This window comes from Pongo abelii, chromosome 15 (genome assembly GCF_028885655.2).
Source record: "Pongo abelii isolate AG06213 chromosome 15, NHGRI_mPonAbe1-v2.0_pri, whole genome shotgun sequence".
NCBI classification, from domain to species: Eukaryota; Metazoa; Chordata; class Mammalia; order Primates; family Hominidae; genus Pongo; species Pongo abelii.
In genome coordinates, this window is record NC_072000.2 from 93157840 (window position 1) to 93176170 (window position 18331).

The 18331-nt window shown below is 40.1% G+C and overlaps 1 non-coding gene across 1 annotated transcript; it reads left to right on the forward strand.

The window, feature by feature from the left end:
* The first annotated feature begins 17689 nt into the window (after window positions 1-17689).
* On the forward strand, window positions 17690-17825 carry LOC112128972 (U4 spliceosomal RNA). The gene has a single exon (XR_002911402.2). It is a non-coding gene; the product is annotated as a U4 spliceosomal RNA (small nuclear RNA).
* The last annotated feature ends 506 nt before the right edge of the window (window positions 17826-18331 follow it).

Here is an 18331-nt window from a genome sequence, read left to right on the forward strand (position 1 = left end):
CCTTTCAAGAACCACGTATACATTTGCAGCCTCCATGTTGTGCCATACCCTCAACCATCCACTGTCAGCCTGTTAAACTCCTACAGAATCTTTGAGGTCCAGCCCAAATGAACCGCCTTATTATGGGTTGGACTGTGTTCCTCCCAAATTCATACGTTGAAATCCTAACCCCTAGTACCTTAGAGCAGGGGTCCTCAATTCCCTGGCCACGGACTGGTACCCATCTGTGGCCTGTTAGGAACTAGGCTGCACGGCAGGAGGTGAGCAGCAGGCAAGTGAGCGAAGCTTCATCTGTATTTACAGCCACTCCCCATTGCTTTCATTACTGCCTGAGCTCTGTCTCCTCTCAGATCAACAGGGGCATTAGATTCTCATGGGAGCACAACCCCTATTGTGAATAGACTGCATACGCAAGAGGGATCTAGGTTGCATGGTCCTTATGAGAATCTAAAGCCTGATGACCTGTCGCTGTCTCCCATCAACCCCAGATGGGACTGTCTAGTTGCAGGAAAATAAGCTCAGGGCTCCCACTGATTCTACATTATGGTGAGTTGTATAATTATTTCATTAAATATTACAATGTAATAATAAAAGAAATAAAGTGCACCACAAGTGTAATGCGCTTGAATTATCCTGACCCACCCCATCCGTGGAAAAATTGTCTTCCACAAAACCAGTCCCTGTTGCCAAAAAGGTTGGGGACTGCTGCCTTAGAATGTGACCTGATTTGGAAAATATTTCATTGCAGATTATAATTCCTTAAATTAAGATGAAATTTGTACTGGAGTAAGGTGGGCCCCAATTCAATGTGACAAAGGGGTAACTGGGATTCAGACACCCACACAAGACAAACTCTTATGTAAAGATGAAGGCAGAGATTCGCAAGTCAAGGACTGCCAAGGACTGGCACAACCACCAGAAGCTAGGAGAAGGGAATAAAACTGATTCTCCCCTAACGCTGCCAACACTGCCAACACTTTGATCTTGGACTTCTGGACTCCAGAAATGTGAGACGAGAAATTTCTATTGTTGAAGCCACTCAGTTTGTGGTACTTAAGTACAGTAGCCCCAGAAATCAAATACGCACCTCTCTTCTATAGTTTGCTGTGACATCCCCATACACAACCTCCAGAATTAATCAGTGTTCATTTAAGTCCCTAGTACATTTAATTTTTTTGAGACGGAGTCTCAGTCTGTTGCCCAGGCTGGAGTGCAGTAGTGCTATCTCAGCTCACTGCAACCTCCACCTTCTGGATTCAAGTGATTCTCCTCCCTCAGCCTCCCGAATAGCTGGGATTACAGGGACCCACCATGGCTGGCTAATTTTTTGTATGTTTTAGTAGAGAAGGGGTTTCACCATGTCGGCCAGGCTGGTCTTGAACCCCTGAACTTAGGTGATCCACCCTCCTCGGCCTCCCAAAGTGCTGGGATTACAGGTATGAGCCACTGCACCCAGCCAGTCCCTAATACATTTTATACAATCATACATACCTTTATAGCAGCGCTTATAGGATTTTAGGAAATTATGCTTCCAGGATATGTGTTCTCAAGAGCATGTGTTTGCCACTTACTCTTTTAGAATCTGTAGTTCTCCTTCTTTACTACTACCTTAGCCTGGAGTCTCAAGAAAACAGAGCCTGAGGCAATGATTAAGGCACTGATGTTTTAATTGGGAAGGGCAAGCCCAGGGCAGTGAGGTTAAGGAAAAGGAAGTGAGTCAAGGAAAACTGTGAAGCAATGCGAAGTGACATAAAGTGACGTTACTCCCTGGCTACCATCTTATCAGAAGCCAGAAGAGACAGAGCAGGTCACCAGGCAGGCACATCCACTTGGCACACAGGATGTCCCTCAATGTGCTGCAAGGACAAATCATGCCACGGAGTAATCCATGGGAAGGAGGATGGGAATTTATTCATCCAGCTTCCTCTTGTTCCCTCTTTCCCATTGGTTAAAGTTCATCTCTCTAGGAGTTATAATTAATATCCACACTTCCAAGTTTCATTGTTCAGCTTCTTCTGTGGTTTCTTGGCCACTGGATCTCTGAACCCCAATTCTTACAGGGCAACATGCAGAGGGCCAGGTGATACCTACACACACAGTGAGTTGCATTACAGGACAGGAATTCCAGCGAAGCGTAGGGAACCTAAGTCTTTTATAATGGGCAGTAAACCTGTCTGACCTTTGCCCTGAAGGAGATGTCATCTTTATTGTAGGGACAATAAACAAATCTGTCCCTGTTCAAGAGGAGGATCACACTATCTTTATCTTCCATCATTGTTCACTACGCAAACATCCTTGAAAGACAGTCTGGAACCAAGGCAGCAAGTGCCTGTGCTTGCAACATATGAGAAAGGTGAGAGACCTACAGAACACTGTCCGAACACAGATCCAACACACTGCAGCCAAGTGTTTATTTCCTGACTGGAAATCCTGCTAAGTTATGATTAATATGTAAAATTTATTTTTGCGGCAAATGAGAATATTGACTTAGGCAGGTAATGCAACATAGTAGATAGCCATGGTACAGCTAAACTACCAGTAAGAAATCTATCTTGACATCAATCTAATAAAGGAAAACATGAGAAATCTTTGCTCAATAAATTAACATAACACCTTCAGGGACATAAAAGATTCTACTCAAACAGTTATGCAATATTTGAGGATATAGTAACTGTGGATGCTTGAAAAGATACTAAAAGACATTATTATATATTGTAGTGGTGATTATTCTGCAATTACTGCTGACTTGTTTCAAGTTCCTTCATGTTTCTAATTCCTTCAAGTACATTGCCAACAATTCTACTATTTGAAAGCATGTCACAGAAAGTAAAAGGTAATGAATCACCACCATAGTCATTTTTAAACATAAATTGAGTGCCCAAGTGTGAATCATTGGGCTTGGTATTATGGGGGAGTAATTAAAAAAATGAATGCACAGTCTGTGTTTTGAGAAATTTATGTTCCAAAGATGCAAATGAAATAAAGACATAAGTATCTTTAAAAACGAGTGAAAAAAATATATAAACAAATGAAGTATATATAACTACATATATATATTAATTCAAGTAAACACCATATTTTAAAAATTACAAAAGAATTATAAAGTAAATATGCTCTTATTAAAAGATACATTTCTGAATTCTACTCATCATTAAAAGTTACTACATTTTTTAAAAAAATGGATGTAGGAAAGATAGCAAATAAAAGTAGATTTACCATAGGTTGTGGAAAAAAAAGAAACTTAATTGCAAAATATGTATGGAGAGAGAAAAAGCTAATTTTGATGTAGGAGGATATTTCCTGGAGAGGCAAATACAGTTTAATTCTAGATAATACCTTTCTAGAAAGAGGAGATGTGATAATTGGTGATAAAAGAAGATAAAGTCAGGATGCAAAAAGACAAGGATAGTAGGCTGGGTGTGGTGGCACACACCTGTGATCCCAGCACTTTGGGAGGCTGAGGCGGGCAGATCACAAGGGAAAGAGATCGAGACCATCCTGGCCAACATGGCAAAACCCTGTCTCTACTAAAAATACAAAAATTAGCTGGGCATGGGGGCGCATGCCTGTAGTCCCAGCTACTCGGGAGGCTGAGGCAGGAGAATCGCTTGAACCCAGGAGGCAGAGGTTGCAGTGAACCAATATTGCGCCACTGCACTCCAGCCTGGTGACAGAGTGAGACTCCGTCTCAAAAAAAAAAAGACAATGATAGTAGTGAAATGTCACATATATTTTAAAGTCACAGACTTTACTGGGAAATAAAACTATTATTTTATTAGTCAACAATTGAAACATTATCTCTAAATGATAGCTTTACATTTGCAATATTTGTTTTTATTTTATTCTGCGTACCCCTATGAGCATTCAATAATACTTGATTTACATATTTTGCCACCATTTAAAAGTATACTTGTAATAAATGTTTCTGAATATAGACTTGCTCATAATTCAATCTGCAATATAATACAGTGTAATTCGATGGGACCAGATAAATTCATTTAAAATTTCTTCTAAATTATAATTTACATTATTACAAGTATGGGGCGGTCACCTGCCAATATAAAATATTAGAATATCACTGAGCAGTTCAAATGTTACTCTCTTATTTGTGATCCATTCTAGTATACCCTAGGTTATCTTCAAAAATTTTTCTTTAAAAATATGACAAAATTTACATCATTCAAAGGCATTCATATATAAAATACAAACACTGGGAGATCTGAATTATATGTTGCTTAAATATTATTTTTTTCAAATCTAATTGAATTACATCCCTTTCCCCATCAACCTCAATTTGAAATTCTCCAGTGGCTTCCCACTATTTAAGACAAAGACCAAAATTCTTAACAAGACCAAAATGTCCATGATGGTCTTGCTCCTGTCTCTTTACCCTCAATTTACACCCTTTTCATACTCACTGAGTCTTCTTATCCTAGGACTTCTTACTTTCTTTCAGTTCCTAGTACTTGCCATATTACCCTGCCATAGGGACTTTTTTTTTGTTTGTTTGTTTGACAGGGTCTTGCTCTGTCACCCAGACAGTGGCACCATAGTAACTTACTGCAGCCTGAAACTCCTGGGCTCAAGCGATCCTCCTGCCTTGGCTTCACAAAGTGTTGAGATTACAGGTGTGAGCCACAGTGCCCAGCCCAACGGGGACTTTCTACATGCTGATCCTCAGCTGCTGGAAATCCTCCCCTCATTCAGGACACTTCAACTAGTTGACTTGTACCCAGCCTACATACCTGAGTCAATTATCACTGGACAGCAAAGTCTTCCCTGACCTTCCTGTAAAGGTCACATTCCCCTCTCACAATCTCATAACAACAGGTTCCTCTTGCTGAATATTGATCAAAATTGTAGCTTTATATTTGCTTGTATAATTTATTAATGTCAGTGTTGCCCACCAGCTGTAAGTTCCTTGAGGGCTTTCATCAGAAAGATTAGGGGCAGAGCAGGAAAATGGAGAGAGCCCCCCTTAGTGGAACAAGCATACATGCTGATTGGCGATCAACTGCCACTGGGGGACAGACGTTAATCTCCACCTACTTTCCTGGACTCTTCTCATGAAGCCTGCCCCAGGCAAATATCCCCTGCTTGAAGGGAAGGGGTAGAATAAAAACCAATCAGTCCCTAGAGAGGGGAAAATATCCTCTGGGACCCAGGAATCTGCACCAATACAAAGCAGAGGTCTGTTTATTGCTAGGACAGAAGCAGAAACACTCTCCCAAACAAGATCAAACAGAGATACAAGGTAGCATTTGACTATCATGGGGAGATGGCAGGAATACCAAGAAAGCCCTGTCCCCAGGCCCAGGTTCAAGTTCTGCCTAAGCCTGAGAGGCTGGACCAAAAGAACCAAAAACATCCTCCTGCCCCCACCACAATCTTAGCATGAGTAACAAGAACCAAGAGTCTGCTCTTGGGGAAGGGCAGGAACATAGAGAAAACCTCTCCCTCCCTACTGTGGCACAGTCCCTGCAGAGACTAATGAAAGTGGAGGGTGGAGCAGAAGTACTGGGAATAATCCTGCAGCACCCCAGACATAATACATGCACAAAGTAACAACAGCTCACTTTTGGAGGAATATGAAGCTTGTGGTGCACTGAAGGTAACAAAAGCAACGATAAAGCCCAAAACTAGTTCAACTCCTGACCAGATTAACTGCAGCTCCCATAATAACAGCTTGAAAGAGAAGAGGCATACCCATTTCCAGGTATAAACAGTGCTATGTTCCTCATCTTCTGCTATTCTTCTACCTACAGTGTTCTGGTATATACTAGACACAAAGAAAGCAAGGCAGCAGTGGGAGGGATATTGTAAAGAGATAAAGCAATCAATAGAACCAGGTTCAGAGATGGCTAGTTGGTGGAATAATCAAATAGGGACTGTGATGGTTAATTTTATATGTCAACTTGACTGGGCTAAGGGATGCCCAGATAACTGTAAAACACTTTTTTTTCTCTTGGTAAACACTAGTGTAAAACATTATTTTGTAAAACACTAGTGTAAAACACTATTTTTGCTCTACAGTTATCTGGGCATCTCATAGTCCAGTCAAGTTGACATATAAAATTAATCATCACAGTCCCTATTTGATTATTCCAACAACTTCTGTCTGTAAGGGTGTTTCCAGAAGAGATAAGCATTTGAATTGGTACACTAAATAAAGAAGATTGCTTTTGTTGTAGAAAACAACCAAATTCTTGTCACATAACCAGGAAAATTTAGGCCCCCACACACACTGTAGGGTGAGTAGGGCAGGGTTTATTGGGTTAAAATAAAAAAGGAAAGAGGAACTCTCAGCAAAGCAAGAGAAAGTTCTGCTAGCAGGTCTCCTGCCTCACAGATTGAATCCCAGGTCATGACCCAGGAACTGAAGAGGCCAGGCTCCTATCCCCTGCAAATGGCACAAACTTCCTGAGGCTCCACCCTGTCCTCCCAGTGTGCAGATAGGCATTATTCAGAGAGAATCAATTGGGAAGGAATGGGCTTCATCTGGCACCAGCAGTCCCATTTTTCAGCCTTCACACTGCTTTAGGCTTAAAGGCAGGATTTCACCAGGGACCCTTGGCTGTCTCCTGTCTCTATCACTTTCACCAATAAAGAAGGGCATCATCCAATCTGTTAAGGGACTAAATAGAACAAAAAGGCAAAGGAAGGGAAAATTTGCTTTCTACTTGAGCCAGAACACCTATTTTCTTCTGCACTTGGACATGGATGCTACTGGTTTGGGGCCTTTGGACTCAGACTGAGACTTATATCATCAGTTCCCCTGGATCTCAGGCCTTTAGGTTTGGGCTGGAGCTGCACTGCTTTCCTGGGCCTCCAGCTTGCAGATGGCAGATCATGGGACTTCTCGGCCTCCATAATCACATGGGTCAATCCCTCATAATAAATCTCTTAATATATACCTACATACATCCTATTGGTTCTGAGTCTCTGAAGAGTCCTGACTATTACAGAGACTTTAAAATTACTATGACTAGTATGTTAAAGAATCTTGGGGAAAAGGTGGACAATATGCATGAGCAATGGGAAATTTCAGCAGAGACAGAAACTATAAAAAAATCAAATAGGAACTCTAAAAATATAAGATATAATATCAGAGATAAAGAATTCCTTCAACAGATTCATCAATATACTGACTGACACTGCTGTGGAAAGAATTAGTGATTTTTAAATTAGAGCATTGTCCAAATCAAAAGATAAAGTGGAAAAAAGAAAACAGCACTCAAGAGCTGAGACATCAAATAATCTAACACACATGTAACTGGAGTCCTACAGGGAAAAAAGAGAGTGAACAGGCATAAAGACATGTTTGAGGATATAGTAGCTGATAATTTTCTAAAATTAATTAAAGGTAACAACCACAGATCCAAGAAGTTTAGAAAATCTCAAGAAGGATATATATAAAAAACATACACACAAGCAACCCTGGACATATCATGGTCAAACAACTGAAAACCAAAGATTAAAGATAAAATTTTGAAGAAAAAGATTACATTCAGAGGAACCAAGATCTGAAAGATCCTTAAAGAGTAATTTCAGAAAGGTCACATATCCACAGTCAATATAGGAAAAGTAAATGAAATTTATTAATGGTGTTGTAATTCAAAAACAGTTTGTTAAACATCTTCGATTAGCAACAGCATCAAGAGCAATTTGCAAGCAAATAGTTACCTCCACAGAGGCATCATTCCTCTGAAGGCTCTGTAAAAGTTTTGGTCACTCTAATTTGGCTGATAATAACAAGAGAGTTAGGGCAGCATTTCTCAATCTGTCCTCTAGATCATGAGGAGCCTGTGAAAGTAATAATTTTTCAAATGTAGAAAGACAATTGTATGCTCTTCAGCACAAGCTAAAAGATGTTTTGGGCTGGATCATACTATAGATACAGTAGTTAGTTTATTTTGACAAAAAGTTTTTTGTTTTCTTCTAACTTTTTAACTTAGAAACAATTTCAGGCTGAAATAAACGATAAAGAGAATCCCTGTATACTTTAATTTTAATCCATATTTCTTGATTCTTTGAAATTAATATTTATTGCATTTCCTTTACCATTCTTCCTCTCCCTCTCCTTCCCTCTCCTTCCATATGCACACACACACACACACATTCATTTATAAGTTGTAGACATAATGCTCCTTGTTTCTATATTTGTATTGGTAAATATTTGTATATGTGTGTGTATATTGTGTATATGTATATGTATATGTGTATAGTGTGTGTTCTTGAGATGATAGTTTTTTGTAGGGTTTTATGAGAAAGTATAGATATTGTGTTCAATTAAATAATCTGTTACTATCAAGTGTTAATATTTATCAAAATGCTAATAGTGTTTGGATCTTTAAGCTGAAAATGGTTCATAACTTGTATTGAGTATAATATTATTGGAAAGAAAGCCATTTATTCAACAAATATCTTTTGTGCCCACATTATGTGCCAAGTACTATTGTAGGCACTAAAGATACAGCAAAGACCCTACTCTTGGTGCTTATGTTGTGGGGAAAAGGAAGTTGAGGGCAGAAATCGACAATAATATATACAATTGTCCCTTGGTTTCCATGGAGAATTGGTTCCAGGACCCTGCAAAGATACCTAAATCCACTGATGCTCAAGCTCCTTATATAAAATGGCATACTATTTGCACATAACCTACATACATCCTCCCATATAATTTAAATCACCTCTAGATTACTTATAATAACAAATACAATGTAAATGTTAGGTAAATAGTTTTTATACTCTATTATTTAAAGAATAATGATGAGGAAAAAGTCTGTACATGTTCAGTACAGATGTAACCATCCTTTTTTCCCCAATATTTATTTCTTTCCTTCCTTCCTTCCTTCCTTCTTCTCTCTCTTCCTTCCTTTCTCTTTTCTTTTCTTTTTTCTTTTTTCTTTTTTGAGGGGGAGTCTCACCCTGTCACCCAGGCTGCAGTGCAATGGCGCGATCTCGGCTTACTGCAACCTCTGCCACCCGGATTCAAGCGATTCTCCTGCCTCAGTCTCCTGAGGCAGAGCTGGGATTGCAGGCGCCTGCCATTGCACCTGACTAATTTTTTGTATTTTTAGTAGAGACGGGGTTTCACTGTGTTGGCCAAGATGGTCTCGATCTCCTGACCTCATGATCCGGCCGCCTTGGCCTCCCAAAGTGCTGGGATTACAGGCTTGAGCCACCACACCTTTCTTTTCTTTTTCTTTTCCTTTCTTTTCTTTTCTCTTCTCTTTTCTTGTCTTCTTTTTCTCTCTTTCTTTCTTTCTCTCTTTCTTTTCTTTCTTTCTTTCTCTCCTTCCTTCCTCTCTCCCTCCCTACCTCTCTCTTTCCCTCTTTCCCTCTTTCTCTCTTTCTCAACAAGGTCTTGCTCTGTATCTCTCCTAGCTTGGGACTACAGATGAACACCACCATGCCTAGCTAATTTTTTGTATTTTTTTTGTAGAAGATGGGGTTTCTCTATGTTGTCTAGGTTGGTGTCAAACTCCTGGGCTCAAGCAATTCACCTGCCTCAGCCTCCCAAAGTGCTAGGATTACAGGCATGAGCCACTGTGAATGGCCTTAAATATATTCAATCCATGGTTGCTTGAAGCTACAGATGTGGAACTCACAGTTATGAAGGGCCCACTATAAAATCATACTTCTAAAATATGTCTGGTGATATTAAAGAGAACCAGAGCCTGACAGTAGTTACAGGAGCAAAACTGATTTTCATTCAGGAGCTATTACAATCGGGGAAAAGAGACAGTATAGAACTGGGCTCAACTCCAAATACAGCAAGAGCAAGTGGAGATTTATAGCCATGGAAACAGGTTGCAGGGGGTTGGGAGGTGAGTGGTCAGTGGACAGGAATCACTAAGAGGAGACATCAAGGGAGGAGGAACTCTTGCTGAACTGACTTAACAGGCTAGGGTGATCAGCCATCCCCTGGGGGACAGTGGGAGATGAGGAATTTGATCAGATATCAAGGGTGATCAGCTACTGAGGGTGAAGGATTCCTCTTGACTGACGTAGCATAATTCTCAGTAAAACCGGGCTCTGCAAGAATTGGACACAGAAGCCCAAGTTTGAGGCCAATCTAGAAAAGGACTCAAAGGAGCCTGATTACAGTTTGGTCAAGGACACAATCTTTGTCTCTGGTAGTAGGTGCTTTGATGAAAAAATATGGAAGGAAATGAGATGGAGATGGTTTGGAGGGAGGACCTCTTTAATGAAGTGACACACTTCAGTGGGGACCTTTATGAAGTGGCAGAGTGAGGCAGGTGCATACCTGGGGGAAGAGTGTAGCTGTCAGCGAATAGCAAATGTGAATACCCTGCTAAACCCACTCAAGGACCAGCAAGAAGGCCAGTGTCACTTAAGTGGAATGAGCAAGGCTGAGGAGGTAAGATATGGTTGGTGAAGTAGCCAGTAGCTACAAATGTAGGACCTTTAGATAGCTTGGTAGGGAGTTTGGATGGTGGTGGTAAAGCATTTTGGAACTTAATTTTTCTAAAAAAGAGCAGTACTGTAGCCAAATCAAAGAAATTTTCTGACTCATTGTCCTCCTCTTACATATGTATATAAGTGTCTTTGTGGCAGATCAGAGTAAAAGGCAGGGATGTAAGAATATATTGTATATTGCATTTTTCTTTTCTTTTCTTTTTTTGAGACAGTGTCTCGCTCTGTTGCCCAGGCTGGAGTGCAGTGGTGCAACCTTGGCTCATTGCAAACTCTGCCTCCCGGGTTCAAGTGATTCTCCTGCCTCAGCCTCCCAAGTAGCTGGGATTACAGGCACGCGCCACCAAGCCTGGCTAATTTTTGTATTTTTAGTAGAGACAGGGTTTCACCATATTGGCCAGGCTGGTTTCAAACTCCTGACCTCAAGTGATCCACCTGACTTGGCCTCCCAAAGTGCTAGGATTATAGATGTGACCCACCGCACCCGGCCTCTATATTACATCTTTTCAAATAAGAAGTTTTATATTTTAAAATACTTATATCAGGATTCCCAGTAAAAGTTAAAGTTTGGCTGGGCGTGGTGGCTCACCTATCCCAGCACATTAGGAGGCCGAGGTGGGAGAACTGCTTGAGCCCAGGAATACAAGACCAGCCTGGGCACCAGAGTAAGACCCTATCTATTAAAAAAAAAATAGAAAAATTAGCTGGGCGTGTTAGTGCATGCCTGTATCCCCAGCTACTTAAGGCAGGAGGATTAATTGAGCCTGGGAGGTAGAGGCCACAGTGAGCCATAACCTCACCACTGTACTCCAGCCTAGGTGACAGAGTAAGACCCTGTCTCAAAAAGAAATAAAAAATAAAAATAAAAGGTCTTTAAGTGTTTTACATATAAATGCTACATGGGAGGTAGATTTTATTTTGATTAAAATGTCATTGTTTCAGCTAAAAAAAGTCTAGGTCTACTTTTCTTTTTAAAAAGTATTTTAAAAGAATCAGCCACGGCTCTTTGCCCCTAAATAGGAATAAGGCACTCTTTCATATCATGTTCAGTCACATTAGGATAAAATGGCGCCAGAGGTGGCTGTCACATAAACAGAATTTATACCAACAGAGTTCTCAGCCTACTTCAATTGTTGAAAATTAATTTATTTTCAGACTTCAGAACCTGATTTTCAGAGTACAAGAAGCTTGATAGAAAAAGCAATTCAGTGTAATCAGCTCTCTTTATATGCTTAGTTTAAAACTCTTTAGCCTGTCTTATATGATATGAATCAGAGGGAATTGATAAATATTCCTAAAAACACCTGGATAGATCACCTTAGTGAATGTGTAATTGCCTGTGAAATTCTGACTGTGAAGTTTTCTGTGAAACAAGAAAATTTAGAATTAAAGGAGATGTTTAACAATTTTATTTTCACTTTCTTAAGACCTTTGCCAAAATAACAGGTAACGACGTCACTGGAGAGCTCTAGCAGAAAATAGATCTTGGCAATTGGTCAGTAATTTGAGATTAATGTAATGCAAATCATGAACAAAAACTGAGAAGCATTTTATTTATTTTCAGGGAGATTGCTAGTTTTATAGTGCTTTTTTGATTTGGAGGTTACCATAGTAGTAGCAGAGTATTATTAAGTGTGTATTTCTCACCAGATAAATAAAAGTTTTTGTTCAAGTATTTGAAATGCCAGTAATATTGGATTGTGACTACTTTATGGCATAAAATAGTTTTTCTATGAATAAAGGCTCACACAGGCTTAAGACTTGAAAAAAAGTGAAGATTTGAAAACAAAGCTACAGAAATTGAATCTGTGTTGTATGGTTATAAATACTAACCTTCATATCAATGGCACTGAAGAGACAAGGCAGAAATAGGATTCAGTATATACTGGAATTAGTAGAGGATGAAGGTAGTGTTATAAATTACTGAATCAAAGTGTCCAATAAATTACAGAATACAAAATAAATATTTTTTAAAACAAGAGATTTCCTATATAACAAAATTTTCTAGAAAGAAAACTATCTGGCTGGGCACGGTGACTCATGCTTGTAATCCCAGCAGTTTAGGAGGCCATGGTGGGTAGATCACCTGAGTCCAGGAGTTTGAGACCAGCCTGGGCAACATGGCAAAACCTCATCTCTACAAAAATTAGCTGGGCATGGTGGTCTGGTGCCTGTAGTCCCAGCTATTTGGGAAGCTGAGGTGGGAGGATCACTTGAGCCTGGGAGGCAGAGATTGCAGTGAGCAGAGATTGTGCCATTGCACTCCAGCCTGGGCAACAGAGTGAGACCCTGTTTGAAAAAAAAAAAAAGAATTTTCAAAATTTTTAAGGTTAACTACACTTACAAAGACTAATCTTCGAAGGCTTTGGCATTTTAATAAAAAATGTTATACAGCACCATGTTTTTAAATGGTTAAAATTGGTTCCCTAAGCATTTAAATGGATGCCAAAGTACACATTCAAACATTACAATATGTATTTAAAATATAACTGTCAATTTTGCACTTAGTATAAAAGTATAGTATGTATTGAACTTCATTCAACTATTCATTCAACGAACGTCTGTAAAATGCTTATTGTCACGTGCCACTTGCTGGATGAATACATTCAAGTCTACTTGGAGAATCAGATATTACAATGTAGCACAATAAGTTTTATTTTTTTATATTTATTTATTTTTTTTTTTTTTGAGATGAAGTCTTGCTCTGTTGCCTGGGCTGGAATGCAGTGGCACGATCTCGGCTCACTGCCACCTCTACCTCCAGGGTTCAAGAGATGCTCCTGCCTCAGCCTCCCGAGTAGCTAGGACTACAGGCGTGTGCCACCACACCCGGCTAATTTTTATACTTTTTGTAGAGATAGGGTTTTGCCATATTGGCCAGGCTGGTCTCGAACTCCTGAGCTCAAGTGATCTGCCTGCCTCAGCCTCCCAAAGTGCTGGGATTACGCCCAAAGATGTGAGCCACCACTCCCGGCCTAGTTTTGTAATAAGAGTATTAATGATATCTTGCAGACAGGCCCTTGGATCATCCGTAAGGTTCATAGTAGAGTGGGAATTTGGCCTGAATCTATCTACACCAATAAGAAAAAAAGGCATGTGGGGAGGAGATAAGGACACTGCAGATGTTAGACAGCATGTAGGAAGACACTATATGAAGTTCAGATGGAGTAGGGAGAAGTCAAGTGTGGTTAGAAGTGTACAGTTGGTTGAGGGTGCAGGATTTTGACTAAACATGAGTTCAAATTCTGATTGTGCTACTCACCAGCTGGAGGACTTTTTGCAAGTAACTAAACCTAAGTTGCCGTCCTTTCATCTGTAAAATGGGGATAGTAATAATACCTAGCTTGCAGAGTTAATAGGAAGATTTAAGAGCATGTGTGGAACTTAGTATCGTGTCTAATCTATCCAAACTAAGAGCTAAATAAATGGGCCAGACACAGTGGTTTCTTCCTGTAATCCCAGCACTTTGGGAGGCTGAGGTGGGTGGATCACCTGAGGTCAGGAGTTCGAAACCAGCATGGCCAACATGGTGAAACCTCATCTCTACTAAAAATACAAAAATTAACTGGGTGTGGTGGCGGGTGCATGTAATCCCAGCTACTTGGGAGGCTGAGACAGAAGAATAGCTTGAACCTCGGAGGTAGAGGTTGCAGTGAGCTGAGATCACGCCACTGCACTCCAGCCTGGACAACAGAACAAGACTGTCTCAAAATAAATAAATAAAAATTAAAATAAATAAATAAATGGTAGCCATTTTTAAATTATTTATTACTACTTCATGTAAATAATATCAAAAAAATTTGGCTATATATTTCTGAGAATTTTTCATTCTATGGCCTTAAAATTCTTTTAGTTTTAAAATTTAATTTATTATTTATTATTATTTTTTGGAGACAAGAGTCTTACTATGTTGCTGAGACTGGCCTTAAATTCCTGGGCTCAAGCAATCCTCCTACCTCAGCCTCCCGAATAGCTGGGACTACAGGCACACACCTGGCCATTCTATGGCTTTTTAAATGACAAGTGAGTGTTAATTGCCAACCTATTTTAGATGTTCTCTAAAAGAAAATGATATTTATTCAGGAATAGGACATTGCAATGGGAATATGTGTGCCATAGTAAACTATATGCATATTAAGAGAGGTAAAGGAAGATAAAGGTTTTAAAAGGAAAAATAAAGAGGATTACAGAATTGTTTTGAAGTGATTCTCCTTCAAAGGATCACATAACAAGGATCTGTAACAACGGTGGCATCAGTCAAGGTTGGCTGGCAGATGTCCTCACAGAACTATTTTTTGTGTAAGGTTGTGATGATCTTTGTGCAATGTTGTGCTTTTTGTAGTCTTTTGTGATAGTTTTTGTTACAAAGCACTCACGCATGAGAACCCTCTCATAGACTTCCTCAGTTCTATTTGTCAGGATTTTGTTCTTTTATTTTTTATTTTTTATTTTTTGAGACCGAGTCTTGCTCTGTTGCCCAGGCTGGAGTGCAGTGGTGCAATCTCGGCTCACTGCAAGCTCCGCCTCCCAGGTTCAAGCCATTCTCCTGCCTCAGCCTCCCGAGTAGCTGGGACTACAGGCGCCCGCCACCACGCCCGGCTAATTTTTTTTTGCATTTTTAGTAGAGACGGGGTTTCACCATGTTAGCCAGGATGGTCTCGATCTCCTGACCTTGTGATCCGCCCGCCTCGGCCTCCCAAAGTGCTGGGATTACAGGCATGAGCCACCGTGCCTGGCCGATTTTGTTCGTTTTTAACACAAATGACACCATTTTGATTCTGATGACTTTCATGTAATAATGAGTTCACTTTTTCATACGGAGCCCAAGAGTATAAAAGTGTCACTTCTTCCTGAGCAGAAATATGGTAAACGAGTTACTTCAGACCACATTGACTTTAGGGAATAATCTCTACCCCAGAATCAGTGGTTTATGTAACTGCCTGTTATAGAACTTGATAGTCTTAAAAAGCTTTACAGAGAGCATCTATTACATGGTAAAATGTCCAAAAAGTAGAAAATTTCTATGAATTCAAGCACATGCATGTGGCTTTGCAAGTATTTTAAAATCATTTGCATGAGTAATTGTCCCTCGAAAGAATAAGCTGCATTCGCATGTCTCTTTCTTTAGGTCTGTTTCTGTCTCAGCCTTTTGCACTCAGGTTTCTGTTCCTATTCACTCTTGACTCCCTGAAATGACTCTGACAAATATTGCAAATAGATACCTAATAGCCAAAACAGTGAATTTTTTTAAGCTTTTCGTTTCCATGAATTCTCAGAATTGAACATGGTTGAACTGCCTCTTCTTTTTGAAATTCTGTCTGCACTTTGGCTTCATGATGCCACACCCAACCGGTTTTCCTCTGACATCTCTGGCCACTCTTTCTCGGTAGGTTTTATTTTTCCTCTTTTAATTACCTGCCCCTTAATGTTGGGAATCTGCAGGGTTTCTGTCTTTGGCTCTCTTCTCATTCTACAAATTCTCCGTGGGATGATTTCATCCTCTTTATTGCTTTCCATGAGCAGATGTATAATAATGTGAGTCTCAAATTTAATCTCCATCCCTGACCTCGCTCCATTGTTTCTGACTGGCTTCTAACTCTAGTTACTAATAGAATATCTCCATCTGGCTGTCCCAGAGACACTTAAATCATTATATCCCAAAATGAATTTAATCTCTTTTTTTTCCAACCTTTTCTGTCTCCTTCACTCTCATCTTGGTGACTGGCTCCCCTATCCATACATGCACAACCCCGAGAGCTGGGAGTTATCCTGGCTTCTCTTCTTTCCTTAGCCAAATGCCCTCCCCATATTCAATCGGTGTCCAAGTCCTGTTGATTCTATTTCTTGAACATGTTTTGGCCTCTTCTGTCCATCCCCATTACTCCCAGCAACTCACATCATGACTATTGCAACAGTATCCTAACCGGTCTCCTTGCCTTCACTTTTAGTCAATCAAGTTGTTTCGTTTCACTGGTAAAACTTCTCTGGTGGCTTTTCACTGATTATGTGCTAAAACCCAAACTTCCCTGCATGGTGTTCCATGTTCCTGATGATCTGGCTTCAGTGAATCTTTGTGTCTTTTTTTTTTTTGCACTCCTCCTTTTCTGTTCACAGGATTGCATGCTATTGGGAAGCTTTTCCTCAGCGGCTGACTGCAGAGCTGTTTATGAACGCCGCACACAGGTAGAATCACTCAGTCCTGTGCCTAGGTCCATAGCCGTATTCTCTCACAGGTTTCCATCATGGCTCCTATCACCCTTTATTAAACTTATTTGTTTATATGCACATTTCACCCTATTTCTCTGGCATCTCATAGTATTTAAAAGAATTTTTGGCATAAATATCAGTATGAATAGATATACATCAAGCACTTTCTTAAGGAATTCCTCAAGAAACTTCCTCCAAGAACTTCCTCAAGGAACTGGGAAAATGAGAACAACCTCCCAGCTCTTTGGTAATTTCTCAAACTGTTCTATCTCTAGCACGTAATAAACATTGTCTTGCTGTGGGGTAATTAAGGAATCAGAGAGACGGAGGGGTTGAGGAGGAATTATTTAATTATTTAGGTGCACCGACCCAGTCGGATTAACATCCAAAGGATTGAGCCTCGAACAAAGAGTCAAGCTACCTTTTAAGCATTTTGTGGGGTGGGGGGAGATCTGTGCAGGGGGAAGCATATTACAGAAGCGAGAAACAAAGACAGTTATTCAATTAAGACATGCATTACATTATTTCTTACTTTTCAAGGAACAACATGTTTTACGACTTGAGATTATCTGTCTAGTGACCTTGCAGCTGCACAGCTAGAGAAACAGAGTCTTCACAATGCCTGGGAAAGGGAGAGATAAGGTCCACTAGCCACAGAAAAACAGGCAGTTAATTTTAAAGGACCCCAGCTCTTTCTCTTCTTCAGGGGGAGTTGGGTTTTCTTACATACAACTGAGTTTTTGCTTACACATTCTTTAATTTCTTTTAATTCCTATTTCAGTCTGACTGAAAATAGAGGAGCTACCTGGTTGCACACATTACTGATTCCCACCCGATGTGTTTCTATGTTCTTTGAAAGACAATATAATTGTGCCTTACAATATAAATATAAATATAATACAAATATAAATTGATGTGATCTCCACAATCATCCCATAAAATATTCACTATCATTATCACTATCATTATAATCTGGCTCATAGGCCAGATTAAGATGGTCAAATAAGTTAGTTTGTTAAACCAACTTAAAACACACAGTCTTAGCTTTGTACAGTGGAAATATGGTAGCCAATGAGGTTTATCCTAGGTTATTGCTAATTGAAAACTTTCTCCAATATCCTGCCATGACAACTTGCAAGATAGTCAGCATTGCCAATTTTTGACAGTCACTATGGAGACTGATTTTTTTTAGAAAAAAGTGGGAAGCAAGGGGAAAGAGATTGAGTAGGTGAACACATTTAGATCAGGCAGGTGAAAGGACCACACTACTGTGGGTCACTCGATGTTCATATATTCTGCCTCTCTCTCTGCCTCACCTGCCTTCTCCAAAGATGGCATGGTTACAAGAACCAGAGTGTAGGTAAGAATGTTCAGAGATAGAAGGTTCATGGTGCCAATCTATGCTTGCTCTATCAAAAAGACCGAGGTTGCTGGGTGCTGTGGCTCATACCTGTAATTCCAACACTTTGGAAGATTGAAGCAGGCAGAGTACTTGAGCCCAGGAGTTCAAGAACAGCCTGGGCAACATGGCGAGACCACGTCTCTGCAAAAAATTAAAAAAAAAATTAGCTTGGCATGATGGCATGTGCCTGTAGTCTCAACTACCCGAGAGGATGAGGTGGGAGGATCACCTGAGACCTGGAGGTTGAGGCTGCAGTGAGCAGGCAATGAGTCATGATCGTGC